We start from the raw sequence: 26,571 nt of genomic DNA on the forward strand, positions 1-26,571 counted from the left end.
AATAAAAGTAGGAGAGAGCAACTAAATCAAAACCACAATTAAAAATTATTTTACAAAAAAAATTATTTTACCTCTTTCAAATAAGCAAGAGTTTATAAAACTTTCATAATATTAATTGTTGGAAGACAATGGGGACATTTACAAACTGTTGGTGAGAGAATATGTTGGTTCAACCATTCATTTTATTTTCTTCTAGGAAAATAAAGCTATTGGAAGGAAAATGAGTTATTAGAGGCTACTGGCTTTTGAGATAATTTGTCATGTACTATTGTGGCAATAGCTAACCTTAAAGATCTAATAGCTATGTGAGGACGAGATAGAAGTAAATGATACCAATAGCCTAAATATTCCTGGTGGGAGTATACGAAGAATACTATAGGAACACAAAGAAAAGCAATTAAACCAAGTTGTATAAAAGTCAAAGGTGTTTTAAAAGAAGTAAGCTTTTTAGATCAGGCTGGAGATGTTTCCAGGCTGGAGACTATATGGTTTGCTTGCTCCAGAGTAGGGAGCTGATTGAGTAAGGCATGAAGCATTAAAGAGAAAGGCAGTCTGAGGATCAAAGTAGTTCAGAATCACAGGACTAAGAGGGTCTCTATACAAGATGGAGTAGAAATAAGGGTAGAGAATCAGACAAGTGCTAGATTATAACGGGATTTACTTGTCACAGATTTCATACTTAGGCAATTTAAACAATACTATATTTTTTTGTGTTAGTTCCTTATGAAAGGGCAAGGACCATAATCTACAATTTAATAAACCAGATATGATATTAACAGATAATATCATAATGAATAATAATGAATTATCACTGATAAATAATTTATAGTATTTGTAAGTGATTAGTATTTCAATAGCATCCTTCTGAATGAGGTATGTGTGTAAACATGTACATATACATACATATGTGAGTGTATTTTACATACATATATATATATATATATATATATATATATATATATATATTTTCAAGCACAGACAATTCCTTAGATTTCTTCTAACTTTGAGGAGACTAGAAGCTTTCTTCCTCCTTAAAATATAACTGTCCCAGTTTTGGAGAAATAAGCTTTGCTCTAGAAAGTTGCTTTTGGGAGCAAGGTCCTTGACTTATTCAAATTGTATAACTAGAGCCACAATTACAGTCGGTACTCAGGGAATGTTTATTTACCAAAATATAGTCATCTCCTAACCAGAAAGCACTTCAGATGGATGTGGGTTCTAATCTTAGTATCTCCACCTAAGTCAACCTTAGAGCAATTAGTTTCTCTTTTTGTCTTGCTTTATGTTTTTTTTTTAAAGTATTATCATTCCTACTTCCTAAAAGTGGTGACAATATTTCCATAAGGACACCATAAAGTGGCTAATACAGTACCTGGCATCTAGGAGGCCTTTCATTAATGATCACTATTATTGTCATTGCTCTTCAGAACCCCCACTCCATTGCTCTTGATGATGTCCTACCTTGTGGAAGTTAAACTCAACCACAAATAGACATACATTTGTCACATCTTGTCAGAAAAGGTTTAATAAAATTCTAGTCAAAGATATAGGATCAGTGTGCTTTGGACTTGATTTTTAATATGCTTCTGCTGTGTCACCTCTAAGGGGCTCATTAGCAATACTGCCTCATCGGTTGCTATAGGCACCAACCTAAGACAGATTATTTTTCATCCTTGTTCCTATTTCATCCTCTCTTTCTCTTTCCCAGCCTGTATTTAGAAAAGGGCATTTTTCTCTGCTCTTAAAGAATTTTACAGCGCTCCACTACCTCTTTGCCATCACAGGAAAGTGAATAGGCCTTATCATATAGCAATGTAGTGCTACAGTCCAAAAGCTTAAGCTTAATTCACTCATTAGCAAGAAATGCCCTACCTGGAGAAAGATAATGGAGATCTAATGCATATGCTACATAGCTTCCCAATAGAGTATTCCTTTTAAAAAAGAAATAATTAGATGAATAAATTAGATTTTAAGCACTGATCTACCTATATACCCCAAAGAATATGTAATTAGAAATTTAAGCAGTCAGCCAGATATCATTAAGTCATTGGAGACATTTCTATCAGAAGCCAATAGCATTACCAAAATGTTAATTATCTAAAACCATTTTAAAATCCTTAAACATTGTAAAGTGTACATAAGGTTGATTGAATAAGCCAATTTAGATAAATGTGTCAGATAAATAATGCTGTACTTATGGAAAGTGCATGCTATACTTCAGTTATTAGGTTAACTTAGTATTTAAAAACCATGGCAGAGGATGATAGAAATGGTGTAGCAAAGAGTCATTTACCCTCAAGAAAATATCCTTCTCTTAAAAAAAGAACTGATAGTCACCTATTGATGATATTGTGCTAGGTAATATGGGAAAAGAGGCTATAGCCTTTCTCCTTAAAGGCCCTACCTCCAAATGTAGTCACACTGGGGTGAGGGCTTCAACATATAAATTTAGGGGGAGGGGACATAACTCAGTCCACAACATATGGATGTTCAAAATGACCAAATGAGCAGATATAGTTTTAACTCTTATGCTTTTAAGAAATTGACATATAAGAAAAGATGATTGGAGAATCATTCATATGAATGAGATTGAAGTATGTAGAAAAATAAGTCAGCCACATTTGAAACTAGGTATTTTACTTATGGATGATTAGAAATTGTTTACCAGCTGCTCTCTTTATTTTCATTTTTACTTCTAAAATAATATACTTGTTTTTGTTCTAATATGTCGATAAATCATAGATTAACTCTAAATTGTATGAACCTCTGGGATAGCAACCTGTCTGGATATTGGCACAGATTGGTTGGATGAGTCTATAGGAATCCTATTTACATAAGGAACCAAGGAGTCTCTTGGGGTTGGAGAACACGTTCGAAGAGAAGTAGTAATCATGAGCTGATGAAGCTTAATCAGTTTAAAAGGATAAAAAAGGTCTTATTTTTGCAAGGGAAAGCATATGATAATTCAATCAGAATTATCTATCAGCCTAGCCATACACGAACTTAGGTTTGATGTATATGTTACATTGCATGAAAAATCTGAAGGTGCTAGGACAAAAGCAGCACCTCTTTTGTACTTAGAAACTCTATGTTACAAATAATAGGAAAAAGGGCATTTTTGACACTTGACTGAAGACTTGGCTTCATGAGGACTTCAGAGTACTGTAATGGCAGTGGCAGTGCCAGTATAGACAGTAGGAATCAGCAGTTGCCTAGAGGAAACAGAGAACACCATGATCGCATTTGGAAAAGGTGAGTGTATATTCCCAAAAGACAAATTGTTCTCAGCACAGGGAACAGTATCATTTAGGAAATTCTGATACCAGCAAGAGTGACCTCAGAGAAAAAAGGAAGAAAATCACAGTTGCCAGTGGCTAAATGACTTCAGAGTTGGTATAACCAAACGCCACAGTTTGTTGGAGACAGTTCTGATTTACCTGATTTAATAGTACCTGACTAACACAGTACTTATTAACGTGCCCCTCTACACTCTCCAAAATTTCCCATTTTGGTGATAATCAATCCTACGAGTGAGGGAAACTTGGAGGAAATTGTAAAATACTTCAGCAAGATAAGGGCAAGAGTAAAATGTAAACTGTGATTTCTGAAATTATTGCATTGTATTGCACTATATTTAGTGCTATATTTAAGTGCTATACTTATACTACTAAAAGATTTAAGGTACTCTCAGCCATGTTAACTGGCTAATTAGTAAGTTCTGCTAACAGGAACAGAAAGTTCTATAGTTGCATGATTACTTTGTGTATGTGTCTGGGCCAATATTCTTTCCTTAAGAAACCAGTTCTTTTATTTTTTTTTTTTTTTATTTATTTACGATAGTCACAGAGAGAGAGAGAGAGAGAGAGAGGCAGAGACATAGGCAGAGGGAGAAGCAGGCTCCCTGCACCAGGAGCCTGACATGGGATTCGATCCCGGGTCTCCAAGATCGCGCCCTGGGCCAAAGGCAGGCGCTAAACCGCTGCGCCACCCAGGGATCCCCAAGAAACCAGTTCTAAGTCCATTTCTCTTCTTGGACCTACTAAGGAAGCTGCTGGATTTCTCTGGGGGAAAAAAGTGACAATAATTGCAATTAATTTTGTTCAGTGGAAGGAAGAGACCCTCCTAACATTTGCATGGGTTAATTTTGGGCACATCATATAGAAACTTACCCGACTCCAGGAAAAAGGAGGGAGGGTTTCAGATACTCCAGACAGAATGGGAATTAGAAAAGAGTTCCTTTATTACTTAAGATACATGGCAGGAATCTAGGGCCTAATTTTATTTTATTTCTGGGATGAATAAGAGATACAAGTTACACCATGTCTGAAAATCCCCCTTAGTACAAATGAGATTTCAATAGAATCAGAATTATACTTGGCACCTACTTCTATTATTTGGTGTTAGACTTTTTGAATAAATTCCAGAGAAATTGAGTCCATGTGCAGTTAAGTGTTATCAGAGTTTCTAATCCTGGCACTATTGTAATTTGGAGCTGGATAATTCTTTTTTTGTAAGGGTTCTCCTATGCATTGTAGGGTTTTAGGAGCATCCTTGGTCTCTACCCACAAGATTCCAGTAGCACACTCCTTTCAACCCCTTAACAACTCTGGAAATTGCCAAACTTCCCCAGGGTGGGGGAGAATGGAGAGAGGCGAATGTTGCCCCAGGTTGAGATCTACTGGCTTAGACAATAATGTTGTGAATTCTTGAAATGGGACTCCATGTACATGCACTCCTGAAAGCAAAATTTAGAAGTCTCAAACACAACCTCACTTGTGTAGACACAGCCTCACTGTCTAGGCTTAAAGCCAGAATTAAAATTAAGTATCTCCCAATTCCCTAAGACAATCAGGAAACACATTTTTCTACCTCCCTTCCCTCTACCCTGACACCATTTCTTTTGGACAATTAAACTACAGTACTTTTAGGCTCCTGAGAGGAAAGCTGCTGTGTAAATGCAAAGTAATAACGGATAGTGGCCAAGCAAAATAAAAGAAACTATACTAAAAAGCTAACTGTCTAAATTGAGAAGTCGATGCTCATTAATGAATATTCATGGACATATTTTCATACTAATATACTGAATTAATACCAGACTCCTGCAAGCAGATTAATTTGAAGCCAAAAGAGACATATATTTTTGAAGCTAGAGACATTGATCTTATAATGATGATCTATAACAATAACTACTTTTCTACTATAGAAGGTGAATGATATTATAATTTTGAAATGATAAATGCGTGTGGCTAGATGAACGTTTATTAATTTGATTTGCTTTAATGGAATATTTCCCCTACGGATTCTAGTAATAGGCAGAAAACTTATAATACATTTTAAAAAATGGTATTCTTATGATTACTTTTATCACAGGAAACACAATCACTGACTATACTTCAGCATCATCATAAATACTCATATGCTAATATATTGTTGCCCAGTGGGTATTTGAAACTTTGGTGATGAAATGCACATTGTTGAAAGGAAGTTTCGTTAATTCCAAGGAAAAAGAAAAATGTGGTATGTCTCCCCTGAAAATACTAGTCTTATTTAATTAGTTGTTCAGTTGTAAGCTTGATTTCACTGTGAAAGGTAATGGGATAAGTAGTTAATTATATCATAAACATATCTAATCATTTATTTGATAATCTAGCTGAGTTGACTAGCTGTTTTAAGGCTAATGCCTTAATCCCAATAAAATGTAATAATAAACAACATTAATTTGGAAGAGAAGGCTAAGTGAGCTCACACGTATTTAAATTTCTCTTGTGTCCACTAGCCTCTGTCTCCCCACTACTCGTACATTCTTTGTCCCAGTCACTAAACCAGTCTGATTTGATCCCATTCTGGCTTCTTCCTCACTTATCCATCTTTCAGCTTGGAAGACCTTATCCTATCTCAGCAGCCTTTTACTCATGTAACTGCCTTTACAAGGTGTACAGTGTCTAACCATATTAGGTGGTTTATATGTTTTTATTTGATTGCAAACCACTCCTACACAACTTCTGAAAATGAGAATTAGTATGATATTTTCCAAGTAAAAAATTTCTAATTGTTGCTAACTAAAAGATTGTACAAATTATAGCCAACAAAATAACAAAGACCTTCTTTGCTTATTTTACTGGTGACACATTGATTTTTCTAATAGATTCGAGGGCTGCCACTAATGACCTTTGGGATAGTTCTATTTATCCTTTACACAATTTTATATTTCACCCTCATTGATTTGCAAGACAGGGTTATAATCCAGATATGCCGGATCCTAGGTGCTAAGTTTTATAAAATAGACTCACATAATTAGAGTTTTGTGTCTTTTTAATCAATGTGAACATCTTATTACTAAGGTATATCGTCTTTTAGAAATATATTGTAAAATGAGTCAATATGGAACTAAATATTCAGAAAGTTATCTTTTGATGGTAATAGCCTGCATAGCCCCTGTATGCCAAAGGTCATTATGTAATTAATGCCATTTTTCTTTTTTTCTTTTTCTTTTTTCTCTCCCTCTCTTGATTATTATTTCTGTATCAAGTTCATCAAATGGACAAAACTTTACTCTCTTCTACATACACTTTTTGGAGACACATAAGAATATATTCACTGGAAGGAGGTGAAACACCCAGCTCTAAGACATACCTAAATATTTTTATCAGAAGAGAAAATATTAATAAGACTTTTTCTCCAACTCATAGTTGGAGAACTCAGAGTATTACTCAAAGCATGGCCCGCCAGCCCACATTTATCAGAATCACATGGTGTAATCGTCACAATTGGTATGTTTTTAAATCTCACCAAGAATCAGAATCACTTGAAGGATAGACATTTAAAATTGGTTTCTCAGATGAATTCTTTGCGCACCAAATTTGGAAGATCACTAAGAAAAGCTACAACATTCTGTTGGATAAAAAGCATTTCGAAATGAAAATGTGTTTTTGAGATGGGAAATATGAGCCTAACATCGTATTTAAAAATATATGTATATTCTTCTAAAATAGTGTATTTTTTTGACTTGCACATTGTAGCCCTGTGAATCATGGGCAAAAAAGCCCACAAAACTTTCAGGATAGTATGTCAGAATTAGGAAAAAGCTGGCAGAGTTACAATCATGACAGTGTATAGACTGTCAGCATTGTCACAGTACAGACATCTTCTGTCTTGATTCAAAAAAAATAAAAAACAATTTCATGAGCTAGGCGATGCAAATATTTTTATTCCCTTTTTTCAGGTAAGGCAACACTGGTACTAAGAGTTAGTTAATTATATACCCATTTCCCAACTCAATGTCCACACCTAATACACACTGGATATTTTTATCTCTACTGTTTGCTTCTGTGCCATTTAAATGGAAAGCTGAGTAGGAAGCATGCTTCTCTTCTCTTCCTTCTTATCTTTCTTTCCTTTCCTTTCTTTCTTCCTTTCTTCTTTCTTTCTTTCTTTCTTTCTTTCTTTCTTTCTTTCTTTCTTTCTTTCTCTCTTTCTTCTTTCTTCTTTTCTATATAAATACTTCCCTCTACCCCTCATTGCCTTGTAAAAAGAATAAGGTTCCTACTTCCACAAAATAATCACAGTACTTATAAACACTACTACATTAAAAAAAAAAACCCCTTCAGGATTATAAGATAGGAAGACAAAAGAGAATATATTAAGGCCTGAAGGAAGCCAGAAATATTTTTCTTAAATTATACGCTTAGTAAAAAAGTTTTTCTGTTCCTAAAACTAAAACCTTGTTCCAAGGTGCTATTAATTTTAAACTTATCTGAGCCTTTTAAACATATAAATCCATCCAATTAAAAAGGAACCTTGTTTTATTGTTTCTTTATTTTTCTTTTGCCTTTAATAATTGATCTCACAAGCACAACTATACATTCAAAATTATGCTTGTTTTATTTTATCCAAAATTTCTAGGTGTTTTATCATAGGAGCACTTATGAAAATATATAGGGTACCAGTTTGAAAAAAAAAAAAAGTAGGTGATAGAAGAGTTTCTTCACCTTATAATTAAAAAATATATATTAAATTGGTTGTTTCAAAACATTTTACATTAAGGTGTTAATTTGGCCTTAATCCCTATTTGATCTTCATTTACAACCAATTCTTGAGTAGGATAGTAAAGAGACAGAGTCATTAATCATCTCAGAAATCCAGAAATTAAAAGGTCTCCCAGTCAGTAACTGTGCCTCTGAGATCTGCATGAAACTGTACGGTGTAGGCATTTACTAGGGCAGGAAGGCTAATATTTAGCTTCAGTGTCAGTGAACACTTGCTATCTTAGTGCCTAAGGAAATCACACATTTGTTTATTTCTCGATGAGGAGCAATTATCTTGGGATATACATTTTGGGGAGTGAGAGTAGGAAAAATTCTGCTTTTGCTGCTGGTACAATATAAAAAAATACCACCCTCAGCCCACAGAGCAATAAAGCATAATGATGGATTCTCTAAAATATGCTCTGGACAAGGGGAAATTTCTCTAGAAATTCTCTAGAAAAGGGGAATGCAAGGAAAATAGTAGGTGTTGGTGAAGATTTGTTCATTTATTTTTATTTTTAAATTATTTACTTAGTATTTCATATTGATAGGTACAGAGTGCTCAGATTCTTAAATGTGTTAAACTTCTTGAAGTATAATTATATAACAAAACTCCATAGATTTAAAATGTGTAATTTTATGAGTCTTGACATGTACATACACTAAAACCATCACTGTAATTAGAATAATGTATGTATATCACCCACAGTGATTTTTCTTGCATGTTTTGTTAGCTCATTATCATTGTTAGCTTGTTGTTTGTCCCTACAGATTCATTCTTCCTTTGTTCAAGGAGAAGTGATGTATATAGTAAAATAATTTCTTGACTTGTTTTATATGTATTGGTGGGAGATCAAACTAGAGGTAGATCTAATATAGATTTTAAAATAGCCAAAATAGAAAGTACCCAGGACTTTCTTGGAGAAGAGAGATTATACAATGAAAGTTTACAGGACCTTGCCAATCTGTGTTGGCAAAAGCCTGAGCAGCACGAGTGGGCTAAGCTGTAAGAGTGGTAGAGCAAAGGGATAGCATGAAGGTCTTAATTAGACTGAATTCACTGACATGAATGCACTTACTAAGGATTTGAGCTTTAAAGGATTATCTAGATCACCTACAAGTGGTGTTGATATTCTGGATCCTCTATCAGATCAATGAAGTCAAATGCTAGGACTTTGTTGGTAGATGTTGAGAAAAGCAGGGAGAAGTCAGGAGGCATAAGGAAGCAGCAATGGTTAAAATGGATCTGTGATACGCAATCTTCTCAGTCATCCCTAACTATGTTTGCTGGGAAAGACAGGAGTTCACTCCCTTCATCAAAACATTCAAAATACATTGGCATGGGAGACACCAGCAAAACTTGAAGATCTCCACATGGTCTGTCTCTCAGTGCAGGGGATGATGGTAGGAGATGGTGAAAAGTGAGTAGATGCCTTAACCAGCAGAGACAGAGTACATGTAATTCACACAGTAATCCACAGAGACAAGATGGTAATTAGAGAATGTGGCTCTCAGGAATATGCGGTAATGGATAGTTGATCAGGTGTGCCTAGAAATTAAATTGTTGGGCAGTCTACTGAGGAAAAATAAAATCTGCATTTAGTAGTTGCTGCATAAAGAATCATGGTCTTCTCTCTCTAGCTACAAGACTTAGGCTTAAATGTCGGACTCTAAGTCCCTAGGCTAAGGGAGAGATTGCAAACTCTAGAGCCCACTGGAGAACAACCCTGCAAGAGTCTCAGATGTGTGCCCTGCATCTTCTCCCCTCAGTCTCAACTTTCCCCTAAGGTCTCCAAGGCTGCAGACATTTATCAGTGTGACCATACTCTAGAAAAAGGAAAATACTATGATTTCTAAGGACTTTAATATAAGGCCTCTGAAGATGTGCTACTTCCCAAGGACCAGAAATACCTGTTGGCCACCCATTAGTTAGTGTGTAGGAGCTTTAGAGATCTGGGGATAGAAAATGCTTTGGTACACATTTAACAGTTTCTTCACTGGGACCACAGATTCATCCTGTACTTATATCCCTAATTCCAGAATATAGAATTGAGATAAATATATATATTTATTAATATCTGGTGGAATTCCCACTTTGATTCTGTGAATGTAGGAGTGAAGATTGGGGAAGATAGGACCAACTAGCTATCTATGGAACTAGGATATACCACACTCATGGAGAAGATTGGAGAGATAAGTAATTTCATGAAGTCCTGGATGGTGGCAGGGCTACAATTCCAGTCACTGCTCATTTTACTAGCCTAATTGTCTTCTGTGAAAGCCAGATGGATCATGGAGAACGAGATTTTCACAAACTTCATCAGATAAAGATGGCAACTGCAGATTTGATTCTGTATATGGTTTTTCTACTAGACAAACCCATCAGTTACCTGATCCCCCAGAGAATCAAACCTGGTCATTTCACTGACTGGGAAGGAGCATGAAAATGGGGTGCAACCAACGCCTTATGTCTGAGAGTGAAGAGATGATTCTAGAAAATCCACCAGCACCCCAGGCCCCACACTAAGCCTGAGGTAAGTAACAGCAGCCAGCCCACTCTGAAGTAATCTGAAATCAGCCCAACTGACTAGAGGGTTTCAGCTTCCCATATTACTCACCTGGCAGGAGAGGCGCACCCACTTCTGGACATAAATTCTAGTTACCTCTGTTTCTATTGTCTTCTCTATAATTTTACATCAATTAATTTTGACATTTAAATGACATGGATAAATTTCTTGAAGAAAAAAAAAGATCTGACTACATTGATGATTATTGAACTTTCCATACTGAAATGTCCAAAAGATTTCTATCTCTCCCTTCTCTCTCATCTTAGCAAGACAACTTACTTTATTTTTATACCTGGAATAGTCTAATTTTTATAGTAACTTTAATATTCTCTTTCAAGCATCGAAGTATTCTGCTACTATCCCTTATTCCAGATTATTTCCAATTTATTTTTTCTTTTTTAAATATTTTATTTATTTATTCATGAGAGTCATAGGGAGAGAGAGAAAGGGAGAGACACAGGCAGAGGGAGAAGCAGGCTCCACACAGGGAGCCCAGCGTTGGACTCGATCCCAGGTCTCCAGGATCAGGGCCTGGGCCGAAGGCGGCGCTAAACCACTGAGCCACCCGGGCTGCCCCAGATTATTTCCAATTTCATAGAGGGAGGATTCTGCTTTCTGGGCTAAGATACAAGTAACATTGCTAAAAAATAGAGGACTCATAAATTCTAACATTTCTTCCAGGAAAGACACATGTTGTGGCATATACGGCTTATTGTTCAGAAACATTACTTTTCTCTTCTTTCTGTTTGCCTTGCATTGGATATAAGTGTGTCCAAACAAGTGTGTCCTATAGAATAAAGATTTATTAATTTCCACCATATACTGAGCAAGCAAGGGGTAACTCCATGTAAATGGGAGATGGACATCCAGGGATAAACTGATGGCCAAACTTTCGATGTTTAAGCTTCAGAACCCCTCACTTTCTGTAGACTCCCTCCAAGAGAGGCTCCATCAATATCTGATGTAATCATACATCTTTGTAAAATTTGCAAAAGTATTTTGTAGTCTACTTTTTAATGACAACTCTTCTTCCCAATATTACAGAGACTTTAGCTATCCTCAGCTTGTGTATTCCTGTGGACACACTCGATGAAATTGTTAATTAAGATAATCACTTTCAATTATTCTAGAAGAAGGCTTATGAGCTTTATATCCTTATCAGATTTGAATTCCTATCTTTTTGCAGCTTTGCAGGGCTTCCTCTGCAATCATAGACTTTTTGAAAAAGCAAAAATAATGGAAAAAAAGTGGGTTTTGTACTTGTCATTCAGAATATACTTTGGATATCAACTGTCAAAAACTTTTGCCATTTATCTTCACTTCCAATGGTGGGCTTCTCTCTCTATGGAGAAGTCTTGTGTAGCAGCAGCTGTAAGGCAGCCTGGACATACTTTGTAAGTAAAGTAATGGTGGGTAAACATAATTCTCAGGGCCAGCAAGGAGTCATAACTGTCTCTTCTAGTTTTGCCAGTAAAGGTAGTTTACTTATGGAAATTTGCTAGAAATGTTTGGATTTCTGTATGAGAATAGTAATAAAGGGGGACATATACAGCCAAACTCATATTAAGAGAGATTAGGCAGAAAAAGATACTGAATCAATGGTAAGCTGAATAAGTCAATACCACATGGACACTGAGGATTCTCTTGTCTCCCCTGGAGTCTCTTTGGGCTATGCCTTCATATTTATATTGTGACATTTATGTACAGATTCACGGCTTTGTGACAGTATCTGTCTTTTCCTGCCACCTCAGTCATAATAATCCTCAAAATGTAAGAAGCCATGAACAAACAGAATTGATATCACAAGGCTCTCTAGGTTATCAGCCATTCATCAGAGGTTAGGATCCAAAATATAGTTAATACAATAAATCGGACTCTGAAAATAGCTTTGCAAGACTGGAGCCTTAAAACTGATTGGTCACTATCACTAAGGCTTTAAGCAGCTGTGTTAAACAGATTAAGTCCCCAAGGATATCCATGTCCTAATCTCCAGAACCTGTGAATATATTACTTCACACGATTAAAGGGGCTTTATAAATGTGATTAAATTAAGGTATCTTGAGATGGAAAGATATAGTGGAAGAAGCTATATTATATCATATCCAGGTAGGCCCAATGTAATCACAGAGATCTTAGAAGAAGAGGGCAGGAGGGTCAAAGTCAGAGAAGGAGATGTGACAATAGAAGCAGAGGCTGGGATGATACAACTGCTGAAAGAGGTCCAAGAGCCAAGGAGCTGGCAATCTCTAAAAACTGGTAAAGGAGACAAAATTCCTTTCTCTCTAGAGCCTGTAGAAAGAATGTGCTCTAATAACACTTTGATGTTAGCACCATTTCATTCATTTAGGACTTCTGACCCCCAGAGCTATAGGCCAAATTTGTGTTTTTTTTAAGACATAAGTTTATGGTAATTTGTTACAGATGTAATCAGACAATAATATAGTGGTTGCACAACCTGCAATTACCTTTGGCATAAGCAGTAGGTGTTCAAACTCACACTTTATAGGTGTTATATCTCATTCATTTACATATTTTTCTTTTATTTTTTAAAGAATTATAGCTAATAATTGAATGTTATTGAATATAACTAATGAGAAACAAAATTAAGTGACAATAATATGACATGCTTAGAAACATTGAAAGGCATTTTGTTAATTTTTAAAGTAATAATAGAATTGAACAATATATGTATATATAATTCATACTGTATGGAACTTAATATTAAACTTAAAAAGACAAATGTGATCCCACAATATATTAACATTTATACTAAAATAGAAAATAATATATTATTATGTCATTGACCCATTTTTATGCTTAATAAAAATGTAAACAAAAAATTCATTCTAAAAGTTAAATGGCTGAAAGAAAACGAGTGAAGTAAAAACTCATCAATAGAAATGTTTTTAAATATCAAAATTATTTTTACACACATATATACACATACATTTACATACAGGTAAATATCACACACACACACACACACACACACACACACACACATAACTTTAGAACTAGTACAAAAACCAAAAGGGGGGAAAAGCAAAAATAAAACTATAGAAGCTTCCACATTCATGGAAATCCCAATTTCTATTAACACAACAATGTATTTCAGTGGAATTTTGAGCAAAGTTCTGTTTGTTGTGCTTTGATTCCTGTTGCCTTAAGACATTTGACAAGGAAGAAAAATATATTTGAAAAGGTCAGGAAAAATTACATTTAACCTTCAGATTAAAAAATGCGATGAAATAATTCGCGTTGATCTAGTATGGGTACAATGATATGATACTTTTCTGAAGAAGTAGAAATATCAGCGAGCATAGTAAATAAACTTCCTGAACAGATTCAGAAATTCTCTCTCAAAAAACCTTCGCAGATGTGCTGTTTAAAATGATGCACATTTTTATAAGCAGATAGCTTAAAGTCAGGCATGATGTAAGAATTAATTCTTTTATTCTTAAATGATTTTTAATCAGTCCATAACATAAACTTAATTGGCCTCTTCTTTATTGACATCTGTAAGATTTGCCATCTTTTCTAAATCCTCAGAGTCAAATATCTAGACTAAATTTAGCTAATCCAACTATGTGGCATCTTTTAATTATGCCAACACCCTCCAAAATTATTTTCTTCTGCTATTAATTCAAATTACTGGGCTCCACATCATCGACTTTGTTCAATGTTTCAATTATTTACGTTGTTTACTCAATTCCAACCTTGCTTACAATACTCAGTGGGTCATAGGCATCTTTCTCATTTTTATCATGCATTTCAAACTATCCTTGATAGCCCATTAAGAATAGCATTTTAAAAACATCCCAGACTTGACTGCCCACTACATTAATTCTAATTAAGCACATTGTCTTTCAGCCTGATTTGTTTTATATTCTTTGATATTATGGGAAGCCGTTTGGAAATTCTCAACATCTAACCTGATAATCCTGATTATTATATGTAATGGATTTCCCTCTCATGGACAACAGATGGGATAAGCAGATTATGCCTATTAAGTATTGTCCTTAAGCAAAGTTTCCAGTTCTAGAGATCGGTATACACCTATAAGCGGTATCTACAAATCCAACGCTTAAATACTTCTGATTAGAAGACATAATGTTTTTTTTCTATTTTATTTTCATAAATAGCAAAGGATTTATCAACGCGCCAAATAATATAAGAAGTTTCATGGAAGCTTACTACAGGGTCACTATTTCTACCATGAAAAAAGTCATTGAAAACAGCGTTTCTTTTTTCTCACCCACTGCACCTCCCAGTCACCATCCTCCACACGCAATCACACAAACATCTTTCAGAAGAGTTCCAGACCATGTTTCCTAGGGATAACATACATGTTCTGTTTTTTTTTCCATATTTCTTAAAGCACCTAACTTAGGACCCTTCACACACTAGGTACTCAGTAAATATTTTCTTTGAAATGCCTTTTAAAAACAAATATTAAGACAATGAAGTAATAAGAATGATTTTTAGATTCTAATCCCACATTTGAATTACAAAAGTAAGCCATGCCTATTATTAAAAAAAAATTAAACGTAAAAAAAATCAAAAAATAAAATAATTCATTTTTACAACAGCAAAATATTTTACAAGTTAATTCCAAAAGAAAATCCTCAGATAATTTTTCAGATCATGGCAAATTTTAAAAAGTATAAATCATTATAAGAATGTGTCAGTAAATTTAATAGATGTCAGAAAAGTTTAATGTAGTGGTGACTGTGGATCAGGAATCCTTCTTTTCAATGCTGATACAAAAAGGAATGAGAAAAAAAAAAAAAAGGAACGAGAGCCTGTCTATAATGGAGAGCCTCACAGACATGGCAGCTGGGTCAGACCCAGTGATAAATGGTGTTGTAGGCAGATACACAGAGTGCTATGGTAAGCAGCGCTAAATAAGCCAGTATACACAGCTGTTTCACTGCTTTGTTTAGTGTAAGCATTTGTATTTTTAGTGCCTCTTTTTCAGAAATAAACCCACAATCTACTCTGAATTTCTCTAAATATTTATCTGAAATTGGGACTACCACCCAAGGGATCACATCATTCTCCTAGTCTCGTTGCTTCATCCTCTGACCCCCGCTCTCCACCAGCTTGTGAGGAAAGAACTACTCAAACATGAAACACAAGGTTTTTCTAAGACCTTTATTAACTCCATAAGAAAAACACGGTAACTGACTGATCAGTAAGATCTAACAGTCAGGAGGACATCTTATAATGGTAATACTACATACCTTAGTGACATAACTTAAAAAAAAAAAAAAAAAAGTAAAAAAATACACCAAAAAAAAACCCCACAAAAGACTCAGAACAAAAAATAAAACAAAAAAAATTAATGCTTATGGAAAATACTACAGATTAAAACCAATTATAAATGCAAAGGAACATGCCTCACTTTAGCATCCTCAAGCATTCCATTTACTAGATGCTATGTAGTATAAACTATGAAATACTCTTGAGTAAGGTTGACATTTAAATAATAGAATATTCTAGGGTTTGCCTTGCTTTGAATAGATGCAAGATAATGGATACATTTGTTTTATTCAGAGTTGAACTGGCTTATTAGAGTCTTACAAGAATAAGACTATTCCATATAAAGGCTAATCAAAATGACCAAGAAAGTAATATTTATTGATAATTAAAATTGATTCAATTATTCATTCAACAAGTAGTTACTGAGGACCAAGTATGTGCCATACATCATTAGCTAGGTGAAATATGTGAACAAAATAAAGTCCCTGCTGTCATGAGGCTTACATCCTAGTGGCAAGAGACAAATGGATAATATGTTACAGAGAAAAATAAAAGAGGAAAAGGGGATGGGGAACAACTGGCGGGGAAAGGTATTAGGAGAACTTGCTAGAAGATGGTGGTGCTTTGGACAATTGGGGAGCTGTGGAGGTAAGAAAAAGTGGCCCAAATCCAGAACAGTATGTAAGGAAGACCTAATAGGATGTTATAACTGTTGGTAATGAAACCTGAGAAAGAAGTTAAGGATGACTTCCACATATTAGGCCAAGAATTCAGAAGAATTGAATTGCCCTTTATTAAGAAAGTAAAGACTGTAGGAGTTGCATAAAGGAATGGGCAAAATCAGGCATTTGGGGTTATTTATATTTGAGATGTCTATTAGACATCTAAGCAAAAATTATGTCTACACATCTGGATATGTGAGTCGAATTCAGACTGGCTATTCAGACTGGTTATTCAGACTGGATATAAGATGTTGAGAGTTCTCAGCATGCAGCTGGGAGACTGCATGAGATTACCTAGGGAGTGATTAAAAGCAAAGAAAAAAACCCCTCAGAACTCAGTACTGAACCACAGTGATAAGAGACCTGGGCGCTGTGGGAAAAATTTAAAAAGTCACTAGTGAATAGGATTTTATTTTATTTTATTTTATTTTTTATTTTATTTTATTTATTTTATTTTATTTTATTTTATTTTATTTTATTTTATTTTATTTTATTGCAGTTTAATTGCTTTGTGCATTTATTAGCTAATATTGATTCAGCAATGAGGGAACAAAAGCTCACAAACAATCACACAGTTTCACAAGACACAAAGCAGGGAAAAAATTGACTTAAGAAGGATCAACAGTATCCTAGGGTCTTGGTGGATGTATTCCTGAGGGAGGTGGGCCTCTAATTCCTGGTGAAGGGGGTCTCATTCCTGGAGGGTGCATGCCTTTAGGCATCCCTCGAGCAGGGGGAAGCCCAATTGGTGGGCCCATTATACCACGTGGAGGAGCCATAATTCCTGGAGGTGGTGTTGCTCGCCCCAGGTGGGGTCCCCTGTCCTGGTGGGTATTGAGTTGGGGCCCCAGGAATGCTGGCAGTAGCAGCAACTGCAGCAGCTGCTACAGTTCCTCTTCCCTGTGGAGTCATTACCTGTTGGGATGGCCCCCAACCCCTCAGACAGGGCCTGCTAATCCAACAGGAGCCTGGGGAATTGGAACACCAGCTGGAACTTCTCTGCCAGCTGCCCTGCCAACCCCAGGACGTCCTGCAGCTCCAGCAAATGGTACTCGAGCAATGCCAGTATCTTTGGGGGGTGGTCCTTCCACAGTCATGGAAGCCAAGTTCTCTCCACGTAGTAACACGAGACCCAAAACACGCTTTTCTTCACGCTCTGGCTGCTTCACATTCCTTGGCTTGATCTTCCTGAATTCATCACAATCACAGAGAATCAAGTTCATACGCTTGTCAAAAGCCTTAAAGGTGCCAATGAAGATTTGGCCATCTTGCAAGATACATCTCATTCTATAGTCAATGTGCTGCAGCGTCTGGCTGCTGTTTCCCACAGTCATGGTTGCTGTTCCACAAAATCCAATATCCGCAGTTAGGTTTCAGGATCCTTAAGACCTAAGAGAAGGCTACAGATAAAGGTATGATGCAGGTTCTCCTACAAACAATGCAAGCTTGGGGCAGAAGCTTCAAACAGTAGATGGAGCCTGGATGTTCCAATACTGCTTTAACCATCTCTTGGTGTCTCAGCCAAGAATGCCTGTCTCAGTTCCACCACAGGGACTTGCTGCTGCTGAGATCACCTTGGGTACAGCTGACGCTCTTGGTTGTTCAGTGAGGCTGTCCTACGTTTGACTTGGACTTCCACCTCTGGGATGTGCTGTTCCATAGTCCATCTCAGGTGTAAGCAGTCCCTGGCCCACTCCATCGTGCTGTTAGCTGCTCCCCAGAACAGACAGTCACGCATCTCTGGGGACCACTCCACTCTTGTGAATAGGATTTTAAAATTAAGCAATACCACACTCAAAAGTAGGTGTTAGACCATATGTGTCATATACATAGATTACTGAAAACCAGTTCTATGACACTTAACCACTTAGCAACATCAAGGTTATTGAAGAACTAAGTTGATCCTGAGAGGGAAGATCCTCTCAATCCTAGGGACAAAATGTTTAACAGGATTCTTGATGAGTATATATGTGTACCCTAGACTGACATACCTCCCATGTGGGAGGTCTAGTGTGTAAAATAGCAGCTTTTATGACAGAACAAAAGAGCAGTGGTAAATTTGTTTGGGGGGTGGGCAAGCACAAACCTGGAAATATTTTCCTGACACGTATTATGAATGTTTTTCATGGATCCAATGTGAGTCACTGATGTGAGGGGAAGATTATGTTTCTCAAGTCCTGTCAAAGGGGGCTTCATGGTGAGGCATTGAATCTTAATATAAAAAATAAAATAAAATAAAATGTCATTAGGATAGAAGGAATAACAGATAGACGTAATAATAATGTCACTAGGATAGAAAGAGTAACAGAATAGAAACTCTTGATTCTTGTATAGTGAATAACAGATGAGAGATTCCCTTTGATCAGGAGCCTTCTGAAAAATCTACGGCAAAATACTTATGGGAGAATGAATCAATGTCAGACTCCTAGGGAACTGCAAAAGCCTCAACTTTTGGTCAAATTTGGAATTTTGATTATGATCTAAGATTGGACATCTCAGTTAATAAAGTGAGACTAATTTTGTGACTTATTCTACAAGGGAGGTGACAGGGGTACCTGGGTAGCACAGTCTAAGTATCAGACTCTTGGTCTCAGCTCAGGTCATGATCTCAGGATCCTAGGCTGAGCCGCCATCAAGCCCCTCCCTGCTGTGGGCTCCTCACTCGGCACAGTCTGCTTGAAAAATTTCTCTCCCTTTCCCTCTACCCCTCCTCACCACCACAAGTGTGCTCACTCTCTCTCTTTCTCTCTCTCTCTCAAAAATAAATAAATCTTAAGAGAAAGGGGACAGCATTTATGGCAACTGCTTAAGGTTTCACCTGAGATATAGATTTAAATACTTTAAATACACACACACATACTTATTCAGTAGGATATAGGTGACATGCATCTATAAACTTGTGAGATGTACCAATTGGTAGTAATTCCTCAAGATAATGATGAACCTTTTCAATTCCTTTTTTTTTTTTTTTTCTGCAACTTTATATCTTGCTCTCTGGGATAGACTAAGACTCTAGGAAAATGTTTTATTAGGAAATGACAAACTTATTTTTCAAAATGCACTAAAAATTTAACAAAAGATTCTCATACCTAATACTTTAACAAAACCTAGTACTTTAACAATATTATTACCTAATAATTTAATTAAAAGGATCAAATAAGCAACTTAGTGTGATCAAGTTTGTTTTTAAACTCATTAAATCATTTTGTAAAATTGTTCACACACCAGTGACAACTTTATTTTTTTTAAATTCAACAATCTATATTTAATACAAGCCTTTTTATGTTCAGAAACAGTCCCAAAGCCATTTATTATTTATTAAGCTCTGCACTTTCTAGTATTACAAAGTTAATGTGTTCAAATGTTTTTGCTAAGAATTTCTATGGATAAATATTCTGTGATCTCAATTTTCTAAGGCTATTAATCTCAACACCAACTCCACATTAGAATCATCTGAAGAGTTTTAAAACTGACTGTGCCCACTGAATTCAAATATTTGGGATGGAATACATCAGTTATGTAGTTTTGTGGAACAAACCATCTTAAAACGTGGGGGCTTACAGTAACAAGAATTTATTTGCTAATTTTTCTGCAACTGGGGCTGGATTTACAAGGGTGGTTATTCTGCTGGAAAGTTAAGTATCAAGAAATCAAAAAGTTGCCAAGAAAAATGTTGTTGCAACGGATGCCTAGACAGATAGAGAATCCAAGACCAGGGGAGAAAATGTAAACTGCAGGCTGAAACACAGAGAACCAACACACCAGAGTTTGAATTTAGAGTATAATAGTTAAAACTCATTATTGGACACCACAGCAATGCAGAAATTTAAATTTCTAATGATCTTAAATTATCTAAGAGGTCGTTCATTCCCAGAAAATATCTGGAATAGAATAGAAAACAACTGATTCAATATTATCATGGATAGTTTTTTTAAGACTGTGGAGAACAATCATGATTATCTTTATAGAATTATTAATTCAAAAGTGTTGGGCCATGCCACTCTTTATAGAAAAGCTCATATATTTGTAAAGCATGTATTTTGATTTTAAATATTTCCCTGTTTAAATCTGTTTTCTCTCACTTGACTATCAGAACAAATATCTTATTTATGGAATCAATTACATTAATAAAGTATTGTGCAGTTTTGTAACAGATGATTTCTTTATAGAAGAATCCATGAACAATATAGACGTTTTCTTTGGTATATCACTTACACATTAGGAAAAAAAAAGTATGTTTTCCATTCCACTATTTATTATACTAAAGAATTAGTGGTACATATAAAATGGATATTTACTTTTGGGTGTATTTATATAAATGCTTTTTATGGGTTTTTCATGACTATATAATACTTTAGTGGAACATTTACATTAAAGAATCAACAGATCTAGAAAGAATTATTAATATTTAAAATCAAGGAAAATAATTATACTGTCTTAGAGTAATAGTATATGTCAAAGCTCAAAGGAAATAAAGGGAAGCCTCATATTTTGTTCTTTCTACTTACTTTGGGAAAGTTTACATTGTATTTCATGAAGAAAAATTAGTCAATTTTAAAAAATTAGTATATCTCTTTATTCAAGGTACTTTTCAAAGTGGAGAGTTTGGGTTCATGAAGTTTCCTTAATCCCAAAATAAACTGTAGAAATACTAACAATTTTTCCATTGAGCTTCAGCCAATAATTTATGTGAGTCTGAAAATTATCCAATTTTCTTAATAATAATAAAAAGTCTTTATTTTGGAATAATCTGTCCATATACATAAAAGACAGTGTTTCACAGGCCCCAGTGGCATCTATATAATAAACAACAAATTAGAAATGTATTTTTAAAGGAATAAGATAATTTGGAAAGAAGTTTGTCCTAGTAGACAAGTTTTCCAAGAAATTGATACTACAGCTCTAGAAGATTACATTATACATATGTATAATACTGGGCCACTTAATTTAATAGACAGTTTTAATACTGAATATATTTCAAGATCCTTAAATACTACCTTACATTTTTGAACAAGAGACATTATACAATATAAAATAATGGAGAAGAATGATATTGAGGAAGAGCGATAAGAACACAGATAATAAAAGAAAAACACCATACCTGTTATTGAAAAGATGCAAATCAATATGTGGCCTTTCTGAATACTCATAACTGTTATTTGCAATCAAGAGCATATGGTAGTTTTCAAAGAAATGCTTATTGGGTTATAGTAATCATTTGAATTTAAAATACAAATTAAAATAAATAAATAAGTAAATAAAATACAAATTATCTCCCTGGCAAGTTTTGTTAGATGGTTGTATCTGCTATTTCCCAGCAGGCTTATTTATAAAGGAAGGAAGAACACATTTCAAGATTATGCAGACAAAAATATGACTATAATCCTATCTATATCAAACATAAAAAATTTTAGGAGAATTTGGAAGTTTCCATGGAAATATATCTTTGAGAAAAATGTAAAGGAAATAAATATCATAAAGTGAGTTTGTCAAGTGGTAACCGTGAGTTCATTGTAGAGATCCCATAAAGCATTATAGAATATATAAAAATAAAACACAAAAGGAGTGCTTGGTGACTCATTCAGTGAATCATCTACCTTCAGCTCAGGTCATGATCTCAAGGTCCTGGGATCCGCCCCCACATCACATCAGTGGGGAGTCTGTTTCTCCCTCTCCTTCTGCTACTCCTCTTGCTTGTGTTCTCTCACTTTCTCTCTCTCTCTGTCAAATAAATAAATAAACACAATCTTTAAAAAATAAAATAAAAAAATAAAGCATTACAGAATATATAGATAATCTTTTACAAGATGATCATTTCAAAACTGTGTCTTTGAAAAGGCATGTGTAGTTGACTAGAGAAAAATGAAGGGACTTATGGGAAAGACAAAGTGACTGGTTGATGACACTGACACATCAAATTAATGGCTTCACCACGTCTAATAACTTTTTATTATAGCCTTTGTTCTATAACTTTTTAGTCCTCACCCCATCGATTTTGGACTGGCTTTGTGGTTTTGTTTAACCAAAAGAATATGCTAGTGTACTAGTGTGAAGAAGATGATTTGCTAGTTTTGAGCTTACATGCTTCCATTTACCCTCTCAAAACTCTGAATCAACCATGAGAACAAGCCCAAGGATGGACTGCTGGAGGAAGACCAAGTGAAACATACACATCATGTCAGTTGAGGTCATTCTAGACCAACAGGTACCTGCCAACTTGCTAGTTAACCACAAAAGTATAAACAAGCCCAGCCAAGAGCATCCAAGCTTGCTCAATCAGCAGATCCACTCAACTAGCTCAGATTCCTAAAAAGTAATAGTTGCTTTAAACCACTAAGTTTGTGGGTGGTTTGTAACAGGACAATATTGTGGTAACAGATAACACACTGTTATTTACTATCCAAACCAAAGGTTCTGAGAATCACAGGGGCCACTATCAATGACTATAATGGGAAAAGAGGCATTAATTGACACTGCTCAAGTAAAACCTAGCATATAGACATCGTATTTATATAACTTCAGTATCAGTCATTATCCAAAGTATGTAAAAAAAAAAACAAACTTATGATGTTAATTTTTTGTTTACTGGGGTAAGGGAAATGAAAAATATAGAAAAATAAAATGAAAAAAGTACCACCACCTTTCATAATATATGCATTCAACTTTCAGCTCTAAGTAGCAACACAACTCAAAGTGACTTCTAAAATACATACATTGATAATATCACATAAAGAGTTAAGATTGTTTGGCTTACTGGCTTAAAAGTATCACCAAAATAACAAGCCTAAGATCAAAAAACTTTCAAGCCAATTTGTGTTATAATCTTCCCTATTCAATATGTGGCATTAATATTTGCCTGGTTCTTATGAATTTTTACCTTCTTTCTCTTACTTTACTCTTCAGCAAAATCTGATGTCTTAACTTTTAAAATATATACATAATCTGATTACATTTTATTAGATCCATTACTACCATCTTCATTTAAGGCACTTTCTTTTCTTGCTGAATTATTGCAATAGCCTTCTAACCTCTCTCTCTACTTCAAACGCTATATCTCTACAATCTATTCTTAAATGCGTAGTGATCCTTTTAGACCATAAATCAGATCTTGTCACTTCTCTGCTGGCTGCCTTCCACTCCCTTCCCATTTCATTAAAGTTACATGTTTTAGGGGCACCTGGGTATCTCAGTGGTTGAGTGTCTGCCTTTGGCTCAGGTCGTGATCCCGGATCCTGACTCGAATTCCATATCCGGCTGCCTGCAGGGAGCCTGCTTCTCCCTCTGCCTATGTCTCTGCCTCTCTCTGTGTGTCTCTCATGAATAAATACATAAAATCTTTTTTTTAATTTTTAAGTTACATGTTCTAATACTGCGCTATCCATTTCTGAAGCCTCTAACTACAGCTACATGTAGCTATTGATCTTGGAATGTGCAGGGTCCAAATGATGCCTTGCTTTAAGCACAAACTATATTCTGGATTTGACCATTCTTATGACCAAAAAAAAAAAAAAATCAAACTATCTCATTAATAGTTTTATGTTGATTACATGTTTAGAAGATAATGTTTTGCATGTATTGACTTAAAATATATTAATTAATTAATTTGGTTTTTATTTACCTTTTTTATGCGGCTACAGGAAACTGTAAAATTATATATGTGTCTTGCAGTATGTTTCTATTGGGCTGGCCTATGTGATTTGGCCCCTATTACCACTCTGAGTTAATCTCTTATTATGCTCTTCCTAGTTGCTCATTGCCCTTCAAACATCCTTTTGTAATACATTTTTGTGATCTTTCTACTTTCCAGAAGTGCCAGACATGCACATACTTGGTAACTTTTAAAGGTAATTATAAGTTTTATGTAAGTAAATAAAATTTGGAATCTTCTTAAGAAAATCAAAATAAAATTGTTACTATAAAATAAGGTAAAAAGTAAATTTTTATTAGGATAAAAAAGAGGGCTGCCTGTGTGGCTCAGTTTATTGAGTGCCCAACTCCTGATTATGGCTCAGGTCATGATCTCAGGTTGTGAGATTGAGTCCCATGTGGGGCTCCATGCTGGACAATGGACTCTGCCTGAGACACTCTCTCTCCCTCTCCCTCTGCCCCTCCTCCCACTTGCATGCATCCTCTCTCTAAATAAATAACTAAATAAATAAATAATCTTAAAAACAAAACAAAAAGAAATCACAACAGATGCTAATTCTCAAAAAGCTGAAAAATACCACAAACATCAAAAACTCTAGACCTTAGAGCAATAACGTAATATTGCAGGTGCCATGATTCATAAAATAATATGGTCCCTGGCCCTTCAACTTTAGGTCCCAACCCTCAAAACAGCAGTTCCATGAGGACTAGAATTATTTCTAGAAGTCATTCCTATTTTGGGATCACTAGCCATATAATAAACATAAATGGAAATTACTGAGAATTATATACATATATCTCATTGAACTCATATCATATATAATCATATTTAATGTATTCCCAGCTCAACTTTTTTAATCCATTTTTTCCTTGGTTGGTGGCTCTTCCTGAATATTACTGGAATGGGAACAGCACAAGAACAAGAATTTTTTATAGCTGTTTTTTCCATTTCATTCCCAAAGCTTTGAATGGCCTAGGGCAGAGTAACTACTCAGTAAATGTGCATTCCAGGAATGAAGGATCCTGAGTTTTTTATCTTTCTGCCCTGGCAGCCTCACTGGTCTTCAGCTTGTTGTCATGTTTGCAAGATGATGCTGCAGACATCATGTCTTCAAACAACTAGATACTGAAGAAGGACAAGGAAGTTTTGACTTTTTTCTTTTCCTTTGCATTTGACTAACTCAAATCTTGCTTTAATATTGGCCATTTTCTTTATTATTTTTTTCTGACATGTTTATTGTTCCTTTCTATCATTGTGTCTTGAGTGACTGAGTTATTTTTTCCTCTTCTATTTTTATTTTTCCTTTGTGGGTACATGAACTAAATTTATTAATTTTCCTCTGAGTCTTATTTAGCTTGTGCCATACATTTTTATATCTTAGACTTTAATTGCCATAATTTTAAAGGTTTTCTAACTTGTGATCAAACTTCCTTTATAATTCCTGAGTTGCTTAAGTAGCAGTTCTGTATTTTGTTTTGATATAATTTGTAGATAAATAAGAGAATGTCTTGTTGTTGTTGTTTTAATGTATAGTTTTACTGCACTGTGATCAGAGAATGTGATCAACTATTCTTATTTTTAGAATATACTGGAGATTTTTTGTTGCCTGAAAAATGGGATTTTGTCATGAATATTCCATCTATAGTCGTTTTTTAAAAAATATTTCTGCAGGGGTAGCCCCAGTGGCGCAGTGGTTTAGCACCACCTGCAGCCCAGGGCCTGATCCTGGAGACCCAGGACCGAGTCCCATGTCAGGCTCTCTGCATGGGGCCTGCTTCTCCCTCTGCCTGTGTCTCTGCCTCTCTGTCTCTCTGTGTCTCTATGAATAAATATATTTTAAAAAAATATTTCTGCATTTCTTAATAAAACACATAATTTATCCCAGTTGGGCCTATTAATTCCATCAAGCTATACATTCAAACAATGCTACCTGAAACTAAGTATCACTACAGCAGCTAAGATTGTTCAAATTGGCATCACTGGAAAATTAAAATTTTCTAAAGGTGCTGTAGAATAATTCATTTCACCTCTTATAACTAAAAAGTGCTAAATTAAGAGAATTTTTACTTAGGAATACAAGAAAGAAAAAATTAACTAAAAACTATTTACTTGACATTTTACATTCATTCATAGAGATGCTAAGACATTTTCAACTTATACCATACTTTTTAAAGAATATGATGAAAATTGTCACTAAACTCATTCAATATGCAGATTTAAACATTAAGTTAGAGTGTGTAATGGCTGTGGTGTAACTGGATCAGTGCAACTTTGGTCCAAAGGATAAACTGGAAAAGGGACCATCAGAGTGTTTCTTTTCTTTTCTCACATAATGCAATTATTTATCA

General features: G+C 35.1%; 3 pseudogenes across 1 annotated transcript in view; all 3 read right to left on the bottom strand.

Annotated features, from left to right (window-relative positions):
* The window catches only part of LOC144281620 (large ribosomal subunit protein eL6 pseudogene), a 421,773-nt pseudogene that overhangs the window by 32,271 nt on the left and 362,931 nt on the right, over positions 1 to 26,571 (bottom strand). Inside the window, exon 4 of the transcript XR_013350051.1 lies at positions 22,173 to 22,294. The product of XR_013350051.1 is annotated as a large ribosomal subunit protein eL6 pseudogene (transcript). The remainder of the gene's footprint in view (positions 1 to 22,172; positions 22,295 to 26,571) is intronic.
* On the bottom strand, positions 17,075 to 17,909 carry LOC144281618 (small nuclear ribonucleoprotein-associated protein N pseudogene; annotated as a pseudogene).
* On the bottom strand, positions 17,075 to 18,313 carry LOC144281619 (SNRPN upstream reading frame protein pseudogene; annotated as a pseudogene).

Source organism: Canis aureus, chromosome 13, assembly GCF_053574225.1.
Source record: "Canis aureus isolate CA01 chromosome 13, VMU_Caureus_v.1.0, whole genome shotgun sequence".
Lineage (NCBI taxonomy): Eukaryota > Metazoa > Chordata > Mammalia > Carnivora > Canidae > Canis > Canis aureus.